Below are 26,169 nucleotides of genomic sequence, written 5' to 3'. Positions count from 1 at the left end.
TCCAACCATGATTGAGGATCCAGCTGTCTGATTTAGTTTATTTATAGTTACATAACAGCTGTTGACGTCCATATTGAGCAATAAATATTGCTACAGACAAATATAGCTAATAGCTTTTGTTTGCTCGTAAGTTGACTACATAACGAATAGTTATATAAAGGGAAATAACACTTGTTAATTGACCAGGATAAGGACCACCAATTATTTGAGACTGCGGGAACACAGGCGAACGTAAGTACTTGTTTATCACAAAATCAGGGGGAATAATTACTAGTCTTACTATATAAGCCCCCCACTACCTCCACCACCACCCCGCCCCGTTCAGTTTTTGTATCAGATGATGGTGACACATTGGGCATTTTGAGGTTTTAACGACTTACATCATCGCAATGGCCAAAAGATAATTGTGAATCAGGGTTGTGATCCACGGTAAGGGACATAGTATTGTCAAGTCTCCAAACAACTGTATAGAGTAAAAGAGTATACCCCTCCTTCCAATACATCACACCAAACAAAACACCCCTTTCTCGTAGTTTCTTTAAACAACACACGTTCACACTAACAAAAAACAGTTATAGCTGGAAATATACAGCTTCACCGAAATCCTGCAAAATTTCTTTTTTATATGAAACGACTCCACAAGACTGTCGATTTATCAAACGAATCACTGTGAGGAGTATTGAATTAATATATTCCCCAAATTGAGCAATACCACACAGTTAAAGTTTTAGTTTATTGAATAATACATTCATATATTTTAAAAATTGCTTTATTAAAAAATGAAATAAATAATTTAATTCTTTTTTAAGAAAATAAAACTAAATGTAGCAGAGTAAACAAAATTAACACAATAAATGAAAAAAACTACAGGAAATGTTTAAAATTAATGTCTTCTACAGATAGCTTAAAATATGTTGCAATAAAGACAAACATGAAACATTTATAAGGTGGTCACAAGACCAAACAATACCGTGGAATCTCGCTATCTTGACCTGAAAATATGCTGGTTCAGTTCCATGGAATTCCTTATATAAATTAAAAAAAATTATTGGGTTGGTTAACTCGACCATATGTGTTCTTTTGCAGTAATTTTTCATCCCCAAGGGTTTGGGGCTTCAAAAACGAATTCTGAAGTTTTAAGGTGTGAGATAACGCGATTCACCTATAGGGACAATAACACAATACAGGTAGCGTATTACTTAAAACTGTATAAAACAAGGTATCATTTTAAACCCAGAGTAATTGTGTCCGAGACAACAGATACAACGGTATAAGTAATATTCGATTATCCAGTAATTTTAACATATTATTCTCGATCATTTTGTTTTTCATGTTTTAATTTCTACCCGTTTTTATCGACATCGTGGGATCATCTGTCCAAACTTGTTCTAATCTTCTTTTTAATTACAACATAAATTATACATGTACTACTTAGCTCTCAAATGTCTATAATATAAATGTATGTTTGGGTGACTTGCTGTCTTTCTTCATGTGGAAGGAATATTTGTTGATATATTTTGTGCTTAACATATAAAAAGATAAGTTTCCGTTGACAGCAAACGAAAGAGATAAGCCCACCGATATGTTGGTAATTCATCATAAAGACAGTCACGCTTTGAATAGATAAATATTAAATACAGCGAAACATAATATCCGGTGTTTCAGAAAGGGTACGTTCATCCCGTCCTAAATATGCCAAATAGTAACATACTAAAAATATTTATGGAATAACAGTTACGCTTTTATAAACATACAATGTTTCGACGCCGATAACAAATAGTATTTCAAATTTTTTATATAAAGACAACTCGAACAATACCTACAAGTTTGTCAAAACAGATGCCCAAAACTCTAATCTGAACGTCTCTTTATGGCATTTAGTTGTAAAGGCCAGTAACTGACTACGAAAAATCGATGCTGGAGTATCAAGTTCGATAGGAGTGTTTCATTGACTAGCTCTCCCAGTAAAAATAAATCTGTAATCTACACTTGAATGTCACGATGTTTAGCGTACCGACGGACAGAGAGACGGTGAGGGGGTGATGACAATATACATGTGTGCGTATAATACGTAATGACATTTAAAAATATAATTTAAAAAGTGCTATAATTAAAATTATTTATGCATAGCATTTACTTTAATATTTTTATCACATCAAAACAATTCAAAGGAAGTGATATCATATCACTATCAAATTAATATATCGTGATAAAAATGATTTAATAGACGATAATGCATAGCATATACTGAAACCGGTTTCAACTTTATATGAAACAAGAGTCACGAAAACAAGTTTTAAAAGAAAAAAAAATCGATTCTCGATTTGGATTCTTTTCTCTTCCTTTCTAAAAAAAGCCGTCTCTCCGCCTCCTTGCTATCTTTTTTTATTTTATTTCTCCGATCCCTATTCTTGTTTTTATTCTTCCTCTGTTTATTCCTCCTGTTTTTTCTTTTCCTTTTATTCCGTTTATCCTTCCTGTTCTTTCTCCTTCTCCGCTTTCTCCTTTGATCATTTCTTCTATTTTCATCGTCTTTCTTACGTTGACGACGTTCTGCTTTCGTAGTTTCTGGTTTGGTTACGCAGGGTGCTGTATTGTCAGACTTAATGATTTGTTTTGACTCTGTGGTTTCTATGGGATTGTTGTTGATGTCAAGGCTTAAGTTTCTGGCTGGTTTATTCTTCTTTCTTCTGTTTCTCTTTCGACCATGACCCCTCCGTTTCTCTCCCTCTCCTCTATGTACATGTATATCTTCTCCGGGATTTGATTCTTTGGGTAGCCTTTTCGAAATATCTGTCCTGGTTGACTCTGGGGTGTTTGGGTCAACTTTCCTATTCTTCTTTCTTTTGTTTCTCTTTCGACCTTGACCCCTCCCTTTATTTCCATTCACTCGTTTTACGCTTTTCCCATTGGCTGTTCCTGTGGGTGGGCTTTCAACTGATGCGGAATTGTCTGGTTTATCAATTGTCGTTTTTTGTTTCGAATCTCCCTTCCGACCCTTTCTTATACATACATAGGCACTTGTAGAAAATTGAGAAAACTTTTCAAGAACGTAACACGTGGGTTCGAGATAATCGACAGGATCGGTTGATGACGTACTGTTGGGAAACAGTGGTGTCGATGCACCAGGGGGACACTCGCAAACAGCTTGGCGCAAAAAGTTCACCATATCATCAAATTCAGGTACGCTAAACGACGGGACTTCCACCGTATCCATGAACTGCTTAGCCTCCTTAATCCATAACATCCAGGCATAGTAAAACTTCAAATCGTCACAGAGCTGGGATGAACTCTAAAATAAAGACGCTAGTTATGAATCTGTATATTTTGAAAAGAAATGAAAATTTACCGTCCTACTTTATTGTACCAACCGGACTAATCAAGACAGGCATGTGTCATACATCTTCATCGAATTCCAATTGCCAAGGGTTCTTTAACGTACACACCCTATCCGAACGACACACCTCAAGACCCAACGGACGGGATCCATAAGTAATCATCCAGAGGGCTCCTGCTAGTCGGACGTCCCTACGCGCAGGGATGTCGGGTGCCCAGTGGGGATCGTTTTTATTTTGTTCGTAAGGCTAACGGCACGACAACGCTTAGCCCGGTCAGACCTAATCTACCTGCCTTATATTAGATCGTAACACGTATGGCAAAGCGGGCCAGACTGAGCGCGCCAGACATTTTTATTTCTAACACCGGGAGCTTTCTCCTTTGGATGAATTTCACCTTGAACGCTTCCCCGCAAAGACATTGTGTCTTACCCAAAAAAGCTGGACCAAGCACTTGTCTGCGATATCATCCCAGGTGGAAGTGGACGTAAAACTTCAGAAACGAACGAACGATCCGAACGACTAGACACTGTTCCTTGCTAGGCCCCCCACACTGCAACACTGACTACAGGACACACACTGGAAAATCTCAAAGAATTTTCTTGGTCTTATATAGATAGTCGGCGCCTTACTAATGAGCCACTTATTTCTTGAAAGATATGGTAATGGTATACACATACCGGAGTACAGAAATATATTTTTTTTGTTTTGTTTATAGATTACGGTTCAAATTATACAGTGTTCTCGGACAGTACAGACAAACACATTGAATTCTTTTGAAATGAAATGGGGTTTAACGTCCTACTTTTCTGCACCAGCCGGAATAATGAAGACGGGCGTACGACACCAAGTGTTTCAAGAGGTAAATTTAACCGGAGAGCGGCGTTTCTGTCGACTCTATATCGGATTCCAACGTTCAGAGGTTCTTTTACGTGCACACCAACGTAAAACCTCAGACTTTTTTTTTACCGTCGGAACTACTAGACGCCTTTTCTTCACGTTCCTTAACAAGGGAATAGACTATTCCAAATACCTGTCTCGGCCAATACGGGGATTGAATCCGGGACCTTTTGGCTAGCTAGTGAGCCAGTCTTATACTCAATGAGATACTACGGCTCCGACATCTTTTGAAGTTTAGGGTATACATCCCTTTACATATACCCCGTCCAATGAACCACTAGCTTTACCGAATATCTCTTTTATACCGGAGCCATAGTGGCTTAGTGAGTAAGACGTTGGTTCGCTAACCTGGAGTCCCCGTGTTGAATCCTTGCATTGGTCGAGAAAGATCTCGTGCATACACATTGGCGTACACGTAAAAGATCTTTTGGATATAAGAGTTGGCTGTAGCGCCGCTATCTGGGCAAACTTTCCCTCATAGCACACTGTATGGCGTATGCCCGTCTTCATTAGACCAGTTCGGAGCAGAACAGTAGGACGTTAAACCCGATTTCCTTTCATTTCTCTTTTATACCAGGAATATAAAACAAAGAGTCATACAATCCCACGATGCCAAAATGGACACATCCTAGTCAGTACAAGTGGATTTACAATTTCTGGATTCTTCGTATACTAGTATGTGAAACACAATAAACCAGAATTATTTGGATAGTATACAAAATAAAAATCTACTTACAGTACGTACTGGTAATTCTTCCCTTACACCTATGTCTGCTAAGTCTGTGTATTTTTCTGCAAATCGGCAGTAGCCATGATTTTCCTAGCAAAAGTAAAAATGGAGATATTGTTTTAGTCTGAATTATTTGTGCAGATAAATGGGAAACGGTTCCCCAATTTTCAATAGAAAACCCTATACATCTTTGCTAGATATTATAAAACTCGCGGTCGTTGCTTCAGGAACATGTGGTTTTCTTGTCATCATCTGTCATCAAACAGAGGAATTGGATGAACGGTTAACCAAATGAAAAAAAGCAAGAAAGCAATTTCGTTGTTTTTGGTACAAAATCATACAAAAGTTTACGAGTGGACATACATCAGGCTTATGGGGGGGGGGGGGGGGCTAGTGCATTAACATTCAATAGAACATAATTTGTCACCCTTTTAAACTCCAGAAACACTTCTTTGCTTGTTGCATTTAATATTTCCAGTATTTCTCGGTCTACATCTCTACGTCTCCTCCCATTCGGTACACATGGATTACTCAATTGCCTGTCTATTTCATCTATATCTATATCGCCATTAACATCGTGTACATGAACCAGTGCTGAAAAATGTTATTAAAGTGTAGAATAGATACAAATTCAAACATTATAAGAATGTGTACCAGATGTTCTTGTCAGAGTATAAGCCATTGTTTAAGTTTTAAATAATTTCTAAACTGATATTCTCGAATTGCATCGCTTACAATTGGGTTTAAAGTCTCATCAACACAATACTTCTGTCCCATTTGAATGCCGGACTAGGTACAACTTCCTTATTAAAGTAGGACGATAAACTCAATTTCATTTCATTTCCTTAATACAGTCGTTTAATTTATGAATGAATTAGTATGTTTTCAATCTGATTAAATGGGATAGCATACATTGTCGTGATTCTCGAATTAAGAGTTAAGAAAGAATACAATCCGGTTTGCTTCAAAGAAGAGTGATACTATGCGTTTTAATAAAAAAAATAAGCATAACGTGCTTCATTCACGATACTCGGCATTGCTTACAGTGGCGACGGCAGTGACTTTAAGTAAGAAATAATAACTATATCTGTGCTTAATTGCATACAAAAGAATTGTGTTTAAATTAAAGGATATACCCCAAGTACATTTGTGAATAAAACTGATTAATTCGGGGTGAAAGACGTGTACAACTATCTGTCGGATGTAGATGAAGAGCAACTCTAGTATATTTCACTTATCAGGTTCCTCTCAATCCCGAACCTTACGAATAGAGGAGAATCAAAGTATGTTTTAAACACAATTGAACAAAGCCGAGGATGGTGACTGGTGTCCAAGACTACCTATAAGAAAGGCTTATGACAGTGTCAAAAGTACTATCTAACTGAAGGCCCCTTATAGATCTCGAGGCTTTAGGCTTGTGCCTGCCAAGCCTGTAGGTAAATCCCGCATCGAGCTCTGCTATACCCTTTTCAGAAAGAACTAACATATAATTTCTGTATTGAGTTCACCGGAAGTCCCCACAACTCCACACAGTGTAGTTACCTAGATAACCTTGCCGAAAGTAAAGTAGTAAGAGATAGTCGCTATCAAGTTACTCATACAAACGAAGGAAGGAAATACTTAAATGAGTTTTAGCTGAAACCGCTTTTGTTTATCATATTCATTCGGTTCAATATTATGAATAGAGCAGACAAGGTAAATCGAATACCGTTTCGGCTTTCTGAAACTGCTTTTCTTTCCTGTGACCTCTGGGACCAAACTTTAAAAATAGTAATATTTTAAATTTCGAGATGTGAAAGACATGTTTGGTCATTAAATAAAAATACGAAACTAATCGATTTCCGCTTTCACGAGTAAAAAAGTGAAACATTTAATGGGTTGAGGCAACAGCACATCGTATCGACCCTAATCAATAATTTTGTTCAAACGGCCATTTCATTCATTTTCTAGAGACACTATCATTTTCCCCAATATATATTATATCTAAAGCTACTCGTCATCATTTAATAATTCATATTCCTGGGTCATTATTACTTTTATCAAAAAGTAAGTGCCAATAACAATACCATAGGGATTTTTACTGTTTTACAAATTATTGTGAAAGTTCCATATCTAAAATAATATTAATCTACAATTTCCTTTCAATATTTACACAGATATGATGAAATAAATTTTTTACAAGATTCTGCATATTCTGCAGTCTATAGATATAAGCGAGCCATATATTGCCATCTTTTGACCGGGTTCTTTTAATCCGATATTAATTACCATTGATATTTTGGTTTAGTTTTCTTTTAAGGTGAATTAAGCTGTGAACAATTAGATAATGCAAATGACGACCTGCGGCTTTTGACTAATCACTAAATCAGAACAGTCTGTATCAAACTCTTTAGTCAAATCACGACAAGGCTATTTTTTTTATTATGTAACGGCGAAGATAAAGCTTTTTAAATTATACTGTTATAAAAATATTAAATGTTCCTTATTCTGGAATAAAATTTCGCTAAATAAAATATTAAAAAATATAAGAAAAATATTATGAGTAAAATAAATGAATAAATAAATGAAAAAGTAAAAATATATATATAAAAAAGATAAATAAATAAATAAATAAATAAATAAATAAATAAATAAATAAATAAATTATAATAAAATAGAATATATAATAATCCACAACTGATTTATATAACTAAATAAATAAATAAATAATTTATAATAAAATAGAACATATACTAATTCACAACTCATTTATATAACTAAATAAATAAATAAATAAATAAATAAATAATTTATAATAAAATAGAATATATAATAATCCACAATTGATTGATATAATTGAGTGGAATCCTACCTATTAATCCAAATAATAACAAGAAGTAGCTGATTTCTCTAGAGAAAATCATTTTAACTTCTAAATTACAAATATTAACATCTAAGCATTTATATAGTATCGGTGATAATTGTTTTCATAAAATATCCAATCAAATAATAAATGAAATTGAGTGAGGGGGGAGGGAAAAAAGGGTTATGGAAAATCTATTTAGTAACCTTGACTTCTGATTGTGTAGATGAGTGGTAAAGAGAGATCCTTGTATAAAAAGCCGATATACCCTTCCGGAAATAACCGAAAGGTGGTAATAACACCAATACGGAAGCTATGACTGCTCTTTTTCAATATGTATTATAAGACACATTATAATGCTAGTTTCACTTTCCAGCTGAACTTTGCTTTTATTTTGATTTATTTGTTTTATTGTATAGATTTTCAATACATGGATGAAAACTGGGAACTGAAATTCGAAAGAATCTTCTCGTAATACGGCTGTGGTACACGATTAATTTTCTATAGAAATGAAATGGAATGAAGTTTAACGCTTTATTTTTCGATAAATACAATAAAATAATTAATAAAAAAGGCGTTCACTGTCAGCACTACCTCGGCTAAAGCTTTTCTGAAAATGAAATCAAATGGGGCGCAACGTCTTGACTTTCCTTTCTTAAGACGTGCTATATATGAGGAAAGTTTTCCCGGAGAACAGCTCATATTTCGATTGACAACTGTTTGATGTTTAACGATTTAAAGATACATGCCCATACAAACTGTGTGATTTGATGACATATTTGAACTAAAACATATTCAAACTAATTTATCTATCAATAGTTTGCTCCAAATCCCTCTCAAAACATTTTAAGCATTCTTGTTAGTCAAATGACTTGATTAGGGGGTGGGGGTGTCCATAATAGCTTGTATTTGTCGTTTCTCGCTGTCCATGTACATTCTTGGTTTATTCTCTGTTTACTCTGCTGTAAGTTTAACTCTTTCGCTGATTTTGTGACTTACGTCAACCTGAAAGACGACAAGCCAACAAGTTGCCAGTTAGTGATGCCTTACATGTTTGTCCTGTGCGCCGCATGTGTTTTTCAGCCCTATAAATTATTTCGTGGGAATGCATCTTGAATCTGCAGCCAATATGTATACACGGGAACTTGACAGTTTTTCCCACCAGAATGACTCGTCACAAGTCAAGGATAGCACCATTGGGGTTGATAAGGAAAGTGTGTCTAGTCATTCCGATGGGACGTAAAACCGAGGTCCTGTATTCACTTGATTGATTTCCCAGCAGCATCCCCTCTGTCTGGATTACACACGCAATCATAGATAACAGTTAACACATGTTAGTCTTAAAATAACTTAAGCAAAGTGTCGACGAGATGTTAATAGTCATTCTAATCCTTTTAAGTGCCAATATGTCTATACAAGCGAAAACGAAAAAAAAACCTAATTGGTAAATATTGCATATCATTTTAGGAATTAGTACGATTAAACATACATTATGCAAGAGCTAAATCTGTCTATTGCAGGTCTTTCTGTAGGTCTGAAATGTTATCTAAACTATTAATTAGACATTAACTTACCCAGGTCATAATCAACTCCCGAAGCCATCGTTAGCCTACGATATTTAATAGATTTGAATACATTTTGTGATTTATAATTTAATGTAAAATTGGATAATCGAGTCTTTGTTTATTATCGTGCCACGGTTAGTAATGACGTTCGGGGCTAGCCTAAAATTGAATCGGTACTATCTCGGTTCAGAGTGAAGCAATTTGACTGAAATTTTTCAACTATTATAGCGAGGACTGTCGGTCCGCTATCTAATCTTACCTAAATGTGAATTAATGACAAGCTTGTTGTTTTAGTTTTTTTTTTTTGCTTGCATAGACTTATTGGTAAATATGCATATCAATTTAGAAATTCTAACATTTTAAAGTTACAATTTCATATTTTCTAAGAAAGTCAAAACATAATTATTTCTATGTCTTTTGCTTAATAGGTTGTCAACTCACTATTATACGATCATAGGTGTCATTCTCACACTTAAAACTCATTTACACCGGAAATAATAACACAATTACCTCCCTTATTTTCTATTCTCCACCATGGAGTAGCTAACTTCAAACGTTTGAATTTGTCGATGAAAATGATATTTTTGCCAATTTCTCAACTGGCATTAGTGAATTATAGGATTAATAGGATTATTCTTTAACAAGGTAGGACTATTTATAGATACCATCGATTTTAAGGCTTTCTTTTAATAAATTTTAAAAATATAACTTAGAAATATGAAATTGCAACTTTAAGCTCTGGTCCTTGGTATATTTCCGAGTAAAGATAATTATTTATCTTTTTAAACAAACGTTATTTTGGTTACCAACTGCTATTCTAAAATTTGAAGGTTTTTTTCGAATGTTTATTTGGAAAATGTAGAGTTTTGTAAGAACCAATAAGTTGTGGATGACCATGCAAAGACTGGACGTAGTTTTTAGGTTTTTTTGTTTTTTTAAATTGAATAACAATATGGCTACTTTAAAGGATTGTGTAATCATATGCATATAGCTTTATTTTCTTCTAGAAAATGGACTACGGTGTAAAATACACCCTTTTAACCATGATGAATCACAATCGCTGAATTATACTTTGTAGTGTTTGACCCGCTAAAAATGAATGAATGAGGACAATAACTATAAAAATAAACATATAATTTTCCCACGGTTTTATTCTGTGTGACGTAACAATGTGTTCTGATTAGCTAAATCTTACTAAATCATAACAAATCGTAAAAATAGAGTGAAAGTTTGTAACTTTGATCCGACCAAAGGAAAACTACGTTATTTTTGTACAATTTAACGGATATTATGAAATGAAATGAGATTTAATGTCTTACTGGACAGCGGCGTTTACGATTACTCTTCTTTGATTTCCCAGAGGGTTCTTTTCTGTGCAGGCTGTGCAGATAATGTGGACACGAATGGACGATTCGAAAGTCTAGTTCCCTGGCCGCTCGACCCCCCCCCCCCCCGCCCGCATTATCTGATAATAAAAAGATTAATTAGGGACGATGAACGTGTTCGCAGGATTATGGAAATGGAGAAAATTGGTATACTCTGTGTCCAGTCTAGACTGTGCCGAAGCTGATTTGATAGTTTTAAGGTGGCTTTGTGTGTCCTTGTATGTGTTTATTCCATGCTCTCTTTAGTACCGCTGGTCTTTATTTATGCACTGTTAAATTGACATTCTGAATTCAATAATTCGCATAATCTTTTTTTTTAGATTATAAAAAATACCCCCACCCCCTTCATCCCATACACACACACAGACACAAATTGGCATTTCCTGAGATATAACATCCGTCACCCACGTAACGGTATTTTTCGGACGATAATAAGGCTTATCTTTGCCGTTCATACCTTTCACTTCTCAAATATCAGAGTCATTAAGTCGAGACCTTAAGAAGCGAGACCTTAAAGTAGCAATATTATTAATAATTCATGAAAACAAAAAACGTCCAGTCTTTTCATAGAGTTATACTATATTATAACCATATATAAGTTATTGAATCTTACAAACTTATACATTTCTCAAAAACAAATTCATCAATAATTAGTTGTCGACCAAAATAAATGTTTTTTATAGTAAGAACCGTTATCGAGAGATCTTGTACGCTATTCGGCAATATTTAACGTATTAGTCTCGGTCACCCAGAACTTCCTAGTTCCCTTGCCCATGCGTTTTTTATGTGGTTGATTATCCAGTAAATTTCGCCAAGTCAAGTAAGAAATAAATCCAATAATTATTCGAGCATTATTATAAACAAACATGAATCATGACGACGAATTAGAATGATATGGTCCATGAAGAAAGACATTTTACAATAAAATAATTAAGAGTGTTGGATATTGAACTAGCAATACAAATGGATTTTCGCACAATATTTGTCCGAACGATAGACACTATGAATGTACCGGAGTTTAAACATTACATAGATTCACTGCTACTTTAAAAGCTTCACACGTGCCTTATTTAATTTATAATTTTCAATCTATTTAAAATTAAACCCAGATTTTAGCGATATGAACCAGGAATTATTAATTAGATAAGATTAGTTTGATGTCTAATCCGTTAATATATTTTTTAATTATGTGTATATAGCCATGGTGACTAAGGCAATGGCTCACTAACCTTAAGATCCGGGGTTCGATCCCAGGGATTTTCCAACTCGGTTTCCCCTTTGTGAGTGATGCAGGACGGGGGTTCTGGCAAGAAACGGTGTATCTAGTGGTTCGGATAGTATAAAAACCCAAGACCCCGTGTACACGTTGACGTGGATGTAAAATAACTCTTGACGGTTGGAATTAAAATAAGAGTAGGTGTTAGTGCCGCTGTGCAGGCAAGATTTCCCTCCTAGCACACTACATCACATTGCCCGTCTTCATTAGCAAAGTGGATGCATAAAAGTTTGATTTAAAACCCCATTCATTTCATTTCTGTTCAATATATTCCTCATGAAACAGGAAGTCAATATAAATACTATAACTTCCACATGCCAGAATATAGAATAAGTATTAAGTTTTCTACCCAGTGAAAAGAATCCGACTTGGATTCAATCATATTTTACCTAACACCTTTTGTTTGTTTATGTTGCCGCGTTTTGCGAAATTTCCAATTTACCAAATCTTAGCAAATGCTGAAAAGAGCGAACTAATAAATATCTTACATAGATTCAAAGTTCCCCATATTATTGTTCAAAATCGCCAAAGTGACGATAAGCGGTTTTAAAGATGCATTATGTAAAGATTTCGATGTAGAGCTGGCCATTCTTTCTTTAAAAGTTAAAAAAAGATAACGAAAATGGAATATGTTGAAAATTGCAGTCAAATAACTTCATTCTGAGCAGAGTTGTGGTCGTTTGAAGAACGGTGCAGTCTCCATAATTACCATTGCTATCTTTGTTACGATAATAAACAAAATCTCGATTATGCATTTGAATTAAATCATGTTTAAATCCATTCAAATTCAAAATCATCCGATGGTCTAGAAAGTTCATTATGGTCTTGGTATGTGAATAAATTATTTAATGTCTAATTAATGATTTAGCCTATATAACATTTGAGGCCAAACGAAAGATCTGCATTAGACAGATTTAGCTCTTACATAATGCATCTTTAATAAAAAAATTGACGTTGCTGACATTACTAAACTAAATGTGAGCCTTTGAATTAAAGCAAGCTAAATCTCCACCCTTCCAACTATTTCAAATAACCGAATCGGTCTTGGTCTTAAAGTAGCTAAGTCTCTAACTCAATATCATCCAAAATCTTCAACATTTAAAACACGAATTATTTGTCAATTTAAAACAACATTGATGCTTTGATCTTACCGGAAAAAGATATCCAATATTTAAGACAAAATAAATATTTTACCATTGGTACACGAATCGTGTACCATAATGCGTTTCAGCCCCAGTTCTAACAAGAGACTAGAGGAACGAGGCTAGACATATTGCAGCAAACCAAACGGCGTATGTAGACTGGAATAACCAGACGCTAGGAATTTGCACTCGATTGAGACTGCTGGCTTATTTCACGGAACATAACTGATTTGAAATTAGAGTAAAAACGGAAACGATTGAATGTAAATCAGTTTATATACTTAGTTAGTTAGTTGTTAGTTGTGTTTTACGTCCGCTTCCACCGAGGTGATGTTACAGTATTATATGAGTTGCGACCCACTTGTGTCAATTTCTAGGTCCCAAATATTGGCGATTTAGCTCCTTTAATGGCTTACTGGTAATTTTCGTCGAGAAAATATCTTTCACTTTAACAAATGAAGTAATTTGATTAAATTTGACAATATATTGACTATAAAGAACAAATCCGCCATTGTGTGACTTGACATAATGAGATCGTAGTTAGAATAATATCCGCCTTATATTTAAATGTTGTTAGCGCCTTTCTTCTACTGGTTGATTGACAGTAAATCAACGATATTCAGGTTAGTATTTAATCTGGACTTGGATAAAACCTTGAAGAGATATGGGTCTATTCAACAATGTCATGGATTAAAGCGAGAGACGTACAAATGTTATGATATAGACGAACAAATAGTTATAAATCAAGACGGCAAATGAAGAGCGTAGAGGAAACTGAACGTCTAATATGTTCAATATTTTTCTTGGTGTGGTTCGAATACGAAAACAGACTTTATTAGTTTTGTGAACGTCTCAAATCAATCAGGGTATGGGGTAAAACAAGGCAGATAACTAGAGCTTCTACTCCCTAATTTATATCCCCCTAATTGGAATATCTCATCGATGCCATGTTCGTGCAATGTTGTGACATGTCGGATATGAAGGAATTTTCTAAAACATTGTGTTTTGTTTGCGCATGCGTCTAGGTCACATGTTTGTGGATATTTTTTGTTATTTTATGTATATTGACGTTAGTCTTCCTCGTTATCATCAGGAACAATGGCACTAACAGGAATTGTTCGTTATTCTTTTATCTTCGTTAATTTTCTGTTTTGGGTAAGTATTTTGTCTGTATTATTACACGTTTTCTTGTAGTAAGTTTTAAATTACCTTTTGTCATCTTTTCATTTTAATCTACATCGATATGACAGCTCACTAACCAGGAAGCCCCTGGTTCCATTCCGGAGTTGATCAAAAAAGATGCAAGTTGCTTTCCAGTCTGCTTTCGCATTGTCAGTGGTGCAAGATTGGGGGGGGGGGGGTTAAGGCAAGGACAAGTGTTTAATCTTTAGGCGAAAATGAAAATGAAATGGTGTTTAACGTCCTACTGTTTTACCCCGAATGGGCTAATGGAGACGTACATACGCCATACAGTGTGCTCTGAGGGAAATTTTACCTGGACAGCGGCCTACTCTTATATGGAATCCCAGCTGTCAAGGAATCTTTTACGTGCAAACCATTGTGTACACAGGACGACTATACGTTGTCCCTTGCTAGACCCTCTGAACTGCACCACTGACAAGGGGGAACTAATCGTTTGGTACAGGAAAGTAAGATATTAAACCCCACTTTATTTCAATCTAGCCTCAAGATGAACTATTCGATTAACGTTTTGATTTTTCGTTTGGATTATCGCTTATTAAAATCTCGTAAGAAAAATGTTTGATTAAGAAAATAATCAATTCCATCACAGAAAAAAATGTGCAACATATCAATAATCTCCGGTAATGGAGAAATTCTCAATCTCCCAGTTCACACAAGACATATCAGCCATAGTATCCGTAATATTCAATATAAACAAAATTACTCTTGGAGGTCAGCCAAATTTACCTTCTTTAAATTTACAACACATAGAATCTCTAAACAAACGCGATATAATATATCAATGATTCTGTCATCTATAAGTCAGATGCTGTTTAATCAACGATAAATATATCTGTTGCCATGTTATAAACCATTACTCTTCAAGTTAACTGACAGAGTAATAAATAATGACAATGGATTGGTTGTTTTGGAAAAACATCGTTTTTCAAAACAATCAACGATATGGGCCTTACAACGGGTAGGTCGATGAGGAAAATAAATCTTCACAATGTCAGTATATTGTAAGACACAACGAAAACCACGAATGTGTTAGTGTACATTGGTCGGAAAAAAAGTTCTTAAAGATTTAAGATGTATCAGAATTTAAGAAACAAGACAATACAGAGGATTGCCCACATATTATAATACTTCGATACCGTGAAAAACCAGGAACAGGCACATCTCGCCCAATTTCTCAAAATTATAAATATCTAGATTATCGCCCATACCTAAATTTTAGACAAATTTTCACGTTGACAAAAAATACAAGAATCATGTTTAACATACACTGTTCGACTTTTATTGTTCTGTAATCGTTGAGGTTGAAATCTCGAACCTCGCGTTTTGCATCTGCGTTCAACATTATACCTTCCCTCAGGCTAAGGTAAACCGGATGTTCACTGTACTTGCAATACCACTAATCTGAGCGCTGGTCAGAATCTGAAGTTTTATCTGTATATAATGTCTGATACAATCGGTTCAGAATATTTTGTGTGTATTAGAGTTGCAATCGTGAATACGGTATTTATTACTAACAAATATGACAAAAGGTGGAAGAGTTTTTTTTTATATTTGCTCTGTAGCACTACAGCCCTTCTTCAGTTTTTCTTCTCGTCGAAACAAGATATTTAACTTGTTAGCGCCGTATTAATCTGACAGTTGAGTCGTTTTTGGACATTTATTAAGTTGTGAACTGTTATTTTCCAGAATATTAACGAATGAACACAAAGCCTTAACCAAAAATATACCTTTGACCCGGATCATAGGATAAATGATAATTTACCTAATTAATAATTCATTAACAAAGCTAATCATTTGTAAGATATCTATTATTATAGCCTCCACATCGTGTACACGCCATATTATTATTTATGGTATCATATTAATAAACCGTTAAATAGCCAAACTATATATGGACAAGTTTATGACAAACATATTCCGGAAGCAATGGTTATGTTTATTATCAACTCATTAATCATTGCTATATTTATTATGGTTAAGTTACGTTTCTGATTAGTTATCTTCTCTTGAAAACATACTTTCTCGTGGAACATGTCGCGGTTTGACTTGGTAACGGCTTGACTTGGTTTCTTGCACGAACATAATTCTAATATAATTCTAACTCTTTTATTAAACCATGCTTACATCAGTGAATGCCATTACTTACTATGCCACACTTGCTATTTAAACGTGTAAAAATGCTAATTTATATGACTTACTTTTTAAATATTGCAGTTAGAATTTGTATTTTGTTCTATTTTGTACTATTAATTTACAGTGATTAATGAGCAAATGTTTGTTACCACTGCTTCGGGAATATGGCGATGATTAGACATTACACATCAAATTTAAAGTAGCTAAGTCTCTAACTCTGTATCATCCAAAGTCTTCGACATTGAAAACACAAATTATTTGTCAATTTAAATCAACATTGATGCTGTGATCTTTCCGGGAAAAGATGGGCTTTTGATATCCAATACCTAAGATAAAATAAATATTTTACCATTGGTACACGAATCGTGTACCATAATGCGTTTCAGGGCCATTTGTAACAAGTCATGTCAACGGTGACCCATATTCTTATCTGGAGAACATGATACTATCGATGTAGACTGGAATAACCAGACGCTAGAGATTGCTATTCGATTGAGACTTCTTGTGTATTTCGTCGAACACAACTGATTAGAAATTACAGTAAAAACAGAAACGATAGAATGTAAATCAGTTTATATACATTCATATTACATTATTATATGCATTACGACCCATTTGTGGCAATTTCTAGCTCCCAAATATTAACTATTTAGCTCCTTTAAGCAAACTTTAAAAGCAATTTTTTATGACGATGGGATAAAAATGTACCAGTTCGCCCAATGCATATCAAGCACAGCTTGCGTAATGTTCAACATTTAAAAAATACTTTTGGATTTTTCATACACATACACATTATTTATGAGGAAGAGAATCAAATAATGATATCATTTTAAATACAGTCGTGTGTGTATAAAACCGGGTTATATACTTCCGGTTGACCTTTGCATAAAGAATTAAAAATGTTTACTTAAAATAAACCCAATGATTTGTACCGTTATTTACTGAATAATAACTTTTATTACAGGCTATTGGTTTAGCTGTCGTGGCCTTTGTATCATGGCTGTTGGCAACCAATCCGTCTGTTAGTAATTTTTTGTCCGGAACTTTCGTAAGTATAGATACCGATTGAGGGATAAGGTCTAAATATTAAGGCCAATTGCTGATTTGGTGAAAGGTCACGGAATGTCAACAGGGCAAGCGCTCCCCCAATTCTTATCCTAACCCTAAATACACATTGACGAAATCTGCAGTTGGCCTTAATATTTAGATCTGACCACCGTCGAGGAGTGATGGTTAGCTATGTTAACTTCGGAATAAATGAGAAGTGGTATTAGATGTTGTAAAAACTGGAAGCATATCATATTTCGTGCATGACACATCCCACCACCCATAGCTTATTGGAACGATAGTTTCGATTTGGATATCAGAAGTAGACTCTACTTGACAAAAAATAATATCAGTGCAATGGCTACCAATAGAGTCAACTGCCAACTTGAGCAGATTATCTTGACTAAATCATGATGCATACATTGATCTAATTATATACAGAATATTATATTTCATATTTCCTCTATTAATAATGTCAAATTTGATGTCACTGCCCCCCCCCCCCATTTGTGATATGATATATATTTTAATATCTTATGTCTTATATATTTTAGATTTTTACATACACTCTAATATCCCTGGGTATTCTTGTTTTTATCATTGGTAAGTAATGTCAACAGTTTTTATACTAACAAATGAGGCGGGGGGGGGGGGGTATAGAATCTGTCCACCGACTTTTTAAAGCTCCAGATCTTATCTGAGGTAACCTGGGTGTTCACTGTACATACTACACGATTAATCGGAGAGATGGACAGACAAAATCCAAAGTTGCAGCACGGTATGTTTGGAACACTGGTTTGGACCCAGATTACATTACCACAGCAGTAGATATTCTGCACACAGAAAAATACTTACTTTGAGAATAGACCTCTGCCCTGAATGGCCGCCATGATGGAAATTTAGCGACTATTTTGTTATGCGATTCTAGTCCATTTTACACTTTTCATACAAACGAAGACTAAATAAACATGTTCAATTATCGAGCATGCTTGGTGTTTTATACTAAATCGTCAATGTATGAATTAAAATGTCGGCTCTGTTCTGAAGCTGAGCTAATTGTAGACAACATACAGGGGCGTAAATGTGTGTGTGTGTGTGTGTGGGGGGGGGTGGTACACCCCCCCCCCCCCCCAGGAAGAAAAATAGTCGGTCGGAAAATCAGTGCTGTCGGTCGCAAAATAAGAGCAGTCGGTATCAAAATAAGTGCTCACTGCATACGTCACGCTACTCACGCAAAACTTAGTATAAAATAACCTTGTCAATTTATCATGTTTGAAAAAATGTTGTGTTTCACTCTTATTCTGTTGTGAGTATGTTTGTCTATGAACAAAATTTTACCCAGGGAGAAAAATAGTCGGTCTCAAAATAAGTGCAGTCACTGCAGTCGGTCTCAAAATTATGCAACTCAATGAATTAATGAGGTAAAAAAACAATGCCAGAATAGATCCCAAATACTATGTATTTGTGTGAATCCGTGAGCCTAATTGCATACGTCACACAAAACTATAGTATAAAATAACCATGTCTGCTTGTCATGTTTGAAAAAATGTTTGTCACTCATATTCTGTTGTGAGTATGTTGTTCTATGAAATGTTTTTCCCCAATGGCAAAAAAATAGTCGGTCTCAAAAAAAGTACTCACCGCAGTCGGTCTAAGACTAAATGAATTAATGAGGTAAACAACCAATTACAAAACAGGCGAAATTGACAGATAGGCCACAAGATTCTGTCTCATTTCTTATCCTCTCGTTAGCGAGAATTTGGTTTCATTTGCCATGACAATGACTAAAATTTCCAGGCCCAGTCCCGAAAAATTAAAAGCTCGATTACATATCTGAAATTTTTTCGCGCCTGCGGCGCTCGATTCCGTTATAACATTATTCTTCTATTCCTGTTTTCTTATACTGTCTCAGCACCATCATATTCACGGTTATAGTGAACTGCCCAATTATACTGATGTGTGGGTCGTGGGGCGTCAGACTATACAAATGTTATGTCAACTCTTGCAAAACAGGCGAATTGACGGGCAGATCTCGAGATTATGTCCCAATGGCTCACATTTCTGGTCCTCTCGCCCATAAGACTTTCTCCCAGCAATGACCTAAAGTGCTACGATATTGTCTCAAATTTTCCAAAATTTTCTCAGGGTACTCAGTGTTATAGGCACAATCATCATATATGACATAACCTTTATGTCAACTTAAATAAAACTGCTTTCCGGCGAGACAACGATCGGCGAACAACTATATAATTATACAATACTGTCTATGTTCTACTAGGACGCTTAATGTTATAGCCAGTATTTTGTTGATATTCATTGTGGGGTGGGTTTGTGGATGGCACCCTAGATTTGGAACTACCCCTACCTCACCCCCTTTTCCCAGCTTCTAGACCCGCTCTGCACATGGCCTCTAGAAAACTCGTACCTGTGGTGCGCGGCTCCTGACTGCGTCACTCGTACTGGGGGTATGTGCATCAGTCGGTCGTATTTTGGCTAAACACCCCCCCCCCCCCCAAACAAAATCGTTATGTACGCCCCTGACAACATAAGTTTCGTATGAGCAGTAATGCCCACAGTCAGTTTGTATAATAGTATAACAATAAAAGTGCATCCACATGAGATGTGGTAGCCAAGAAATTCTAAGCACATCTGGTTAGTTTTAATCTATTTGAAATATTAAACCATGATTTTTCTATGTTTGTTAAAGGTCTATTTGGTTGTATTGGTGGTTGTACTGAAAGTCCCTGTCTCTTAAAAACAGTTAGTATGTTTATATCATTTTAAAGGCAAAAAAAATCTGACAATCATTCTTTGGTAAATAAAAAAGTTTACCTGTTAACACGAAACATTTTTGAATTAATTTATTTTAATGACATTTATTAATTGAACTGAAAATACCAAGGACACAATTCTATGGAATACCATTACTGTTTGTTACTGGACGGCACGAAACGTCGCTCAGTAATGGTGTTCCATACAATTGTGTTCTATGTATTTAAATTAGATTGTATGCAAAATTTAAGACAAATTCGGAAACCTATGTTAACATCGAGTCGTACAAATTGGTAAGTGCTTTTCAAGATGTTTAGCTACCACGTGAAATATGACTTACTCTAAAAGACCACTGCTTGAATTTATTGTGACGACGCTATTCAAAATTAATAACATTTACTTTTTTGGCTACAGTTAAAATGCCACTTTAAAACTGGCATATAAAAGTATTACTTTGGTATTTAAAGTTGCAATTGCAAATTTTCAAGTTATATTTTTAAAATGTATTAAAATAAAGTCTTAAAATAGATGGTATCCATAAACAGTCCTACCTTGTTAAAGAATAATCCTATTAATCCTATAATTCGCTATTGCCAGCTGAGAAATTGGCAAAAATATCATTTTTAACTTCAAATTCCAACGTTGGAAAATGGCTGCCCCATGTTGTCAATAGCAAAACAGGGGAGGTAATTGTGTTGTTATTTCCTGTGTCATAGATTTTTAAGGGTGGGAAATAATGCCCATAATCGTATAATAGTGATTTGATAACCTATTGAGCAAAAGACATAGAAATAATTAGGTTTTGACTTTCTTAGAAAATTTGAAATTCTCGCTTTAAGAAGTTTTTATATCTACTTCTACCATAATACAGAGAGGAAATTTATGTTTGTTTATGTTTAATATGTGCCTTTTTTTCAGTATATTAGTTTTATCACAGCCTTGTTTTTTCTAGAAGTTTGTACTATTTTAGCTGCATATGTTCAAAAAGATCAGGTAGATTGTTAATTTTATGTCATCTTTAATAGGTACAAATTCCATTATAATACATAAACAAGTTTCAAACTTAGGCTACTTTTTTTGTGATCTTCAATCTTTTCTAGTTAATTTCACAAAAAAATCACATTGTCACAATGAATGGATAAGAAAGCCACATTTACAGTTTTTGATATGTGCCATTTTCTGGGAATAACGTCGTTATGGAGAGTTATGAGGATTCCTAAAACTAACCCGATTTCGCATCCTCCACCAAATGTTGGCAAATGAATAATCAAATTGATTTGATATATGATTTTAGAGACCGAGGACCCACTTTATCAAAATAGTTTGACAATCTAAAAACTTGATAATAGCGCGACTTAACACATTTTTGATAATCTTTTCAGATCCCAAAGTATACAGCTTCTGGGTGGAGAGAATTTAACCAGGAAACCAGGGGATTAATACAAACAGAAGTTAGTGAGATATACTGATACCTACCACATAATATAAAGATTGTAACACTGATACTAACCGCACAATATAGAGATTCTATCACCGATACTAACCGCACAATATAGAAATGACAACACGGATACTAACCACACAATATAGAGAAGATTGTAACACTGATACTAACCACACAATATAGAGATTGTAACACTTATACTAACCGCACAATATAGAGATTGTAACACTTATACTAACCGCACAATATAGAGATTGTAACACTTATACTAACCGCACAATATAGAGATTGTAACACTTATACTAACCGCACAATATAGAGATTGTAACACTTATACTAACCTCACAATATAGAGATTGTAACACTTATACTAACCGCACAATATGGAGACTGTAACACTGATACTTACCGCAGAATATAGAAATTATAACACGGATACTTACCGCACAATATAGAGATGGCAACACTGATGCTAACCGCACAATATAGAGATTGTAACACCGATACTAACCGCACAATATAGAAATGAAAACACTGATACTAACCGCACAATATAGATATTGTAACACCGACACTAACCGCGCAATATAGAAATGACAACACTGACACTAACCACACAATATACAGATTGTGACACTGATACTAACCGCACAATTTAGAGATTGTAACACCGATATTTACCGCACAATATAGCAATTGTAACACTGATACTAACCGTACAATTTAGAGATTGTAACACTTATACTAACCGCACAATATAGAGATTGTAACACTGATACTAACCGCACAATATAGAGATTGTAACACTGGTACTAACCACACAATATAGAGATTGTAACACTTATACTAACCGCACAATATGGAGACTGTAACACTGATACTTACAGCACAATATAGGGACGGCAACGCTGATACTAACCGCACAATATAGAGATTGTAACACCGATACTAGCCGCACAACAGAGATTATAACACTGACGCACAATATAGAGATTATAACACTGATACTAGCCACACAATATAGAGATTATAACATTACTTTATTTAATGTGTTTCTAATAGTAAGTGAAGGAGAATCGCACTACACATGGAAAAATAAACCGCTAGAAGACAAACTAAATGAAAAACCATATCACACATGGATAATGCGATTGATAAACATGCAAGGAAATGGATCCACGTAGGCGTCCACTGCACAGTACAGTCCCTTGAAAACAAACTCACAACAAAGGATGCAATCAACAATCTGGTTAAAACAAAGATCCTATTTCATTTCGTTTTTATAGTTCAAAATTTCGTTTTACTTGTCTTTACTACACTTGTAGTGTAGGCCATCGAAAGTATAAAAAAACGAAACGAAATAAAGATCTGTATTTTGATCAGATTGGGCAATCCACAAACGCAAATGACGAAAACGTGATCATTTTTAAACACCATATTATTCTTGTGTAGTTACTCACATAGATTGCAAGATGGCATCATCGAGTAGATTAGCCAGGGATTAAGTAAGTCAGGAGTCGTTTTGAATGACCAGTAAAATTGGCAGTATAGGTTTGACTAAAAGTACTAAATTCTTTCTAGCTTCGTCCATCGTAGGCCCTCGTATTTATGACGTTCATGTTTCAACTGGTCAGTCAGAATTTTCGATAAAGGTTAAAAGATAAACGTACTAGATTTCATGTAAAAATGGCGGTTCTTTATTGGTCCATAAAAATAGCCATTTGGTATATATCCCTACTCGCAAGCAAATAAAATGTGCCGAAATAGTCTGTATTGTGTTGTGTGGAGGCCCATATTTATAAGATGTAAGAACTAAAGATGATTATTTGTTTTTTTCAGCTACGGTGTTGTGGTTATAATGATTCAAATGAATATTCAGTTACATTAGAACAATTACCAGACAGTTGTTTTCAGACGAGTATACCCGGTACAATAACAACTAAATCAGAACAAACTGTATTCAAGGTAAAAACATTATAATACTCATTTCCTGTCTCAAGTGGCCGAGAAAGTTCATCGGGATTTTCCGACGTGGTTTCCCCTTGTCAGTGGTGCAGAACGGATGGCCTGACAAGGACAGCTGTCTAGTCCTTCGGATGAGACGAAAAACTGAGGTCCCGTGTATACATTGGAATGCACGTAAAAGATCCCTTGGCAGTTGGAATTCGATATAAGAGTAGGCGATAGTGCCGCTGTCCGGGCAAAATTTCCCTCATAGCACACTGTATGGCGTATGTCCGTCTTCATTAGCCCAGTACCTAGGAGCAGATCAGTAGGACGTTAAACCCCATTTCATTTCATTTCATTTCCAGTCTCAAGTGGGAACCGCGGTGGCACGGTGAATAAGGCGCTATTTCACCCACCAGAAGATCCGGGGTTCGGTCCCGATGTTGGCCGAGAAAGTTCTCAGGAATTTTCCAGTGCGGTTTCGCCTTGTCAGTAGTGCTGGACGGAGGTCATGACAAGGAACAGTTTGGTCCCGTATACACCTTGGCGTTCACGTAAAAGAACACGTGCGATTCTTTTGCTGTCCGAGCAAAATTTCCCTCATAGCACAATGCATGGCGTAAGCAAGATCATTAGCAAGATTGCACAATAAACGTGGTAGAAAAGGCTTAAGTTAGGGACATGGTACCGCTAACGATAGAGGTAACAAAAACATATCCCATAGTCATGTTTGTTGCATATAAAAAGCTAGCGATATCAAACATGCAACTGACTGGAGATTTTTGAATATAGTATAATATTGCTGTGCCCTGGGGTTCAAATCCCGGCGTGAAATTTTTCAAGATTGGCATTCACTAGTGAGGGATGGCATCTTTTACAGTCCTTGCCGTTGTCGTTTTTGTAACCGATAATTGATCGCAAGAATTCAAATCTAGATTCACATTCAAGATTCGAGTTAAAAATTATAGTACGTTTTAAGAAATCGGATTGCTTAAATTGTCAAAGCATAGTTGGTGTTTCGACTAAAATCGTCGATTAAGGAATTAAAATGTCGGTCAACCAGTGTCGTGTCTGTTCTCATGAGATAAGGTAGACAGACAGCGTAACTTTCGTATGTCGCAGCTTTGTTACCCATTTTGTCTGAGTCGGTGTTTTAGACATTTAACAAACTTTATACTTTCTACACAGTCTATTATTACTTTTCTTAATTTTTGATTATGTTATTTTTTTTAGGATGGCTGTTGGACTAAAATAGAAGCCTGGATAAACAGTAACACACCAATCTGGGCGTCAACATTAGCTATTGTTTCTTTAGTACAGGTAATATCGATTTTCATCCCTATAAACCTAACGTTATAGTGATGCTTCTGCTTTCTGGGAACAAAAACAATACGCCTCAAATGACCTGCTGGAAGCAGAGATTACGATAGACAATGTGCAACCATTTTTGTTTGAGCAAATGTTATGCAGAACACTAAAGTCTGCGATACCCAACGTGCAACCGTTTCTTCTGAGCAAATGGTCTGCTGAACACTAACTGCGATACCAAAGTACAACCGTTTCGTCTGAGGAAATGCTCTGCTTAATACAATTGCCTATGCCCTCGAACTTCAGTGTTTTTGACCCGTCCCGAAGCTTACGCCCAATAAATTGTGTCTTGTGCGCCCAAGAATGGTTTTCATATAGTTTTATAATTCCTGGGAGCTTATTTCGGAAAAAAATCAACTAAAATATTTTAAGTGTGTGACTTTTTCGTTTGCTAAGAGTGAAAATTATGGCCAATAAAATAAACCACATTCTTAAAATATGTGCGTGTTCTTTAACTCGCATTTCGAGCGATTTCAATACTCCGAACCCCAACCTTTGTAAGAGTAACATGCAATATTAATGATCCCGATTCCTAGACATTGTTAATTTTATATTATAGATTGCCAGTATGATTACATCATGTTTAGTACTAGAAAAAGTTTCAAGAACAACAGGTCGAGTGTCGCCGCATAATGGTACCGCGGAACCATCGGCTTTGGATAAAGGGAGGGGGCCGGGGCCGGGAGGAAGTGGACCGAGTAGAGAAGGCAGATTTTGATTGACATCGACGTATTCTCATTTTAAAGCTAGATCTATTAATCGAATGTTAAATTCTCCGCATCGTTTTTTTTATACAATGGACGTCCCGAAACAGGTGCGTTAAAAAATGACAAGGAGATCTAGTTTGAGTCTTATATGGAAACCTTTTGAATCAAAAGGAAATATATATTTCATTTTGTACACATGTATCTATATTTATGTTATTTATCATGGGCTTCGTAACAAGGAAATGACATCTGCCAGTGGTTTCGAAATTTCTGTTATCCGATTGTCGCCCCTTAATCATCTATCTGGAGACAGACCACCACTTATTCTCTTAGTGCCGTCTATTTCCCGCTTTGTGTGGCTGGTGTTTGTGGA

The 26,169-nt window shown here is 35.4% G+C and overlaps 1 long non-coding RNA gene across 1 annotated transcript; it reads left to right on the top strand.

Annotated features, from left to right (window-relative positions):
* LOC126818695 (uncharacterized) lies at positions 1–25,879 on the top strand. The gene is made up of 9 exons (XR_007679315.2): positions 1–231; positions 17,476–17,559; positions 18,113–18,161; positions 20,266–20,318; positions 21,249–21,323; positions 21,713–21,781; positions 23,614–23,739; positions 24,955–25,041; positions 25,649–25,879. It is a non-coding gene; the product is annotated as an uncharacterized LOC126818695 (long non-coding RNA).
* The last annotated feature ends 290 nt before the right edge of the window (positions 25,880–26,169 follow it).

The sequence above is a fragment of the Patella vulgata genome, chromosome 4 (assembly GCF_932274485.2).
Source record: "Patella vulgata chromosome 4, xgPatVulg1.2, whole genome shotgun sequence".
Lineage (NCBI taxonomy): Eukaryota > Metazoa > Mollusca > Gastropoda > Patellidae > Patella > Patella vulgata.
This window is presented reverse-complemented; position numbering and strand designations above follow the sequence as displayed.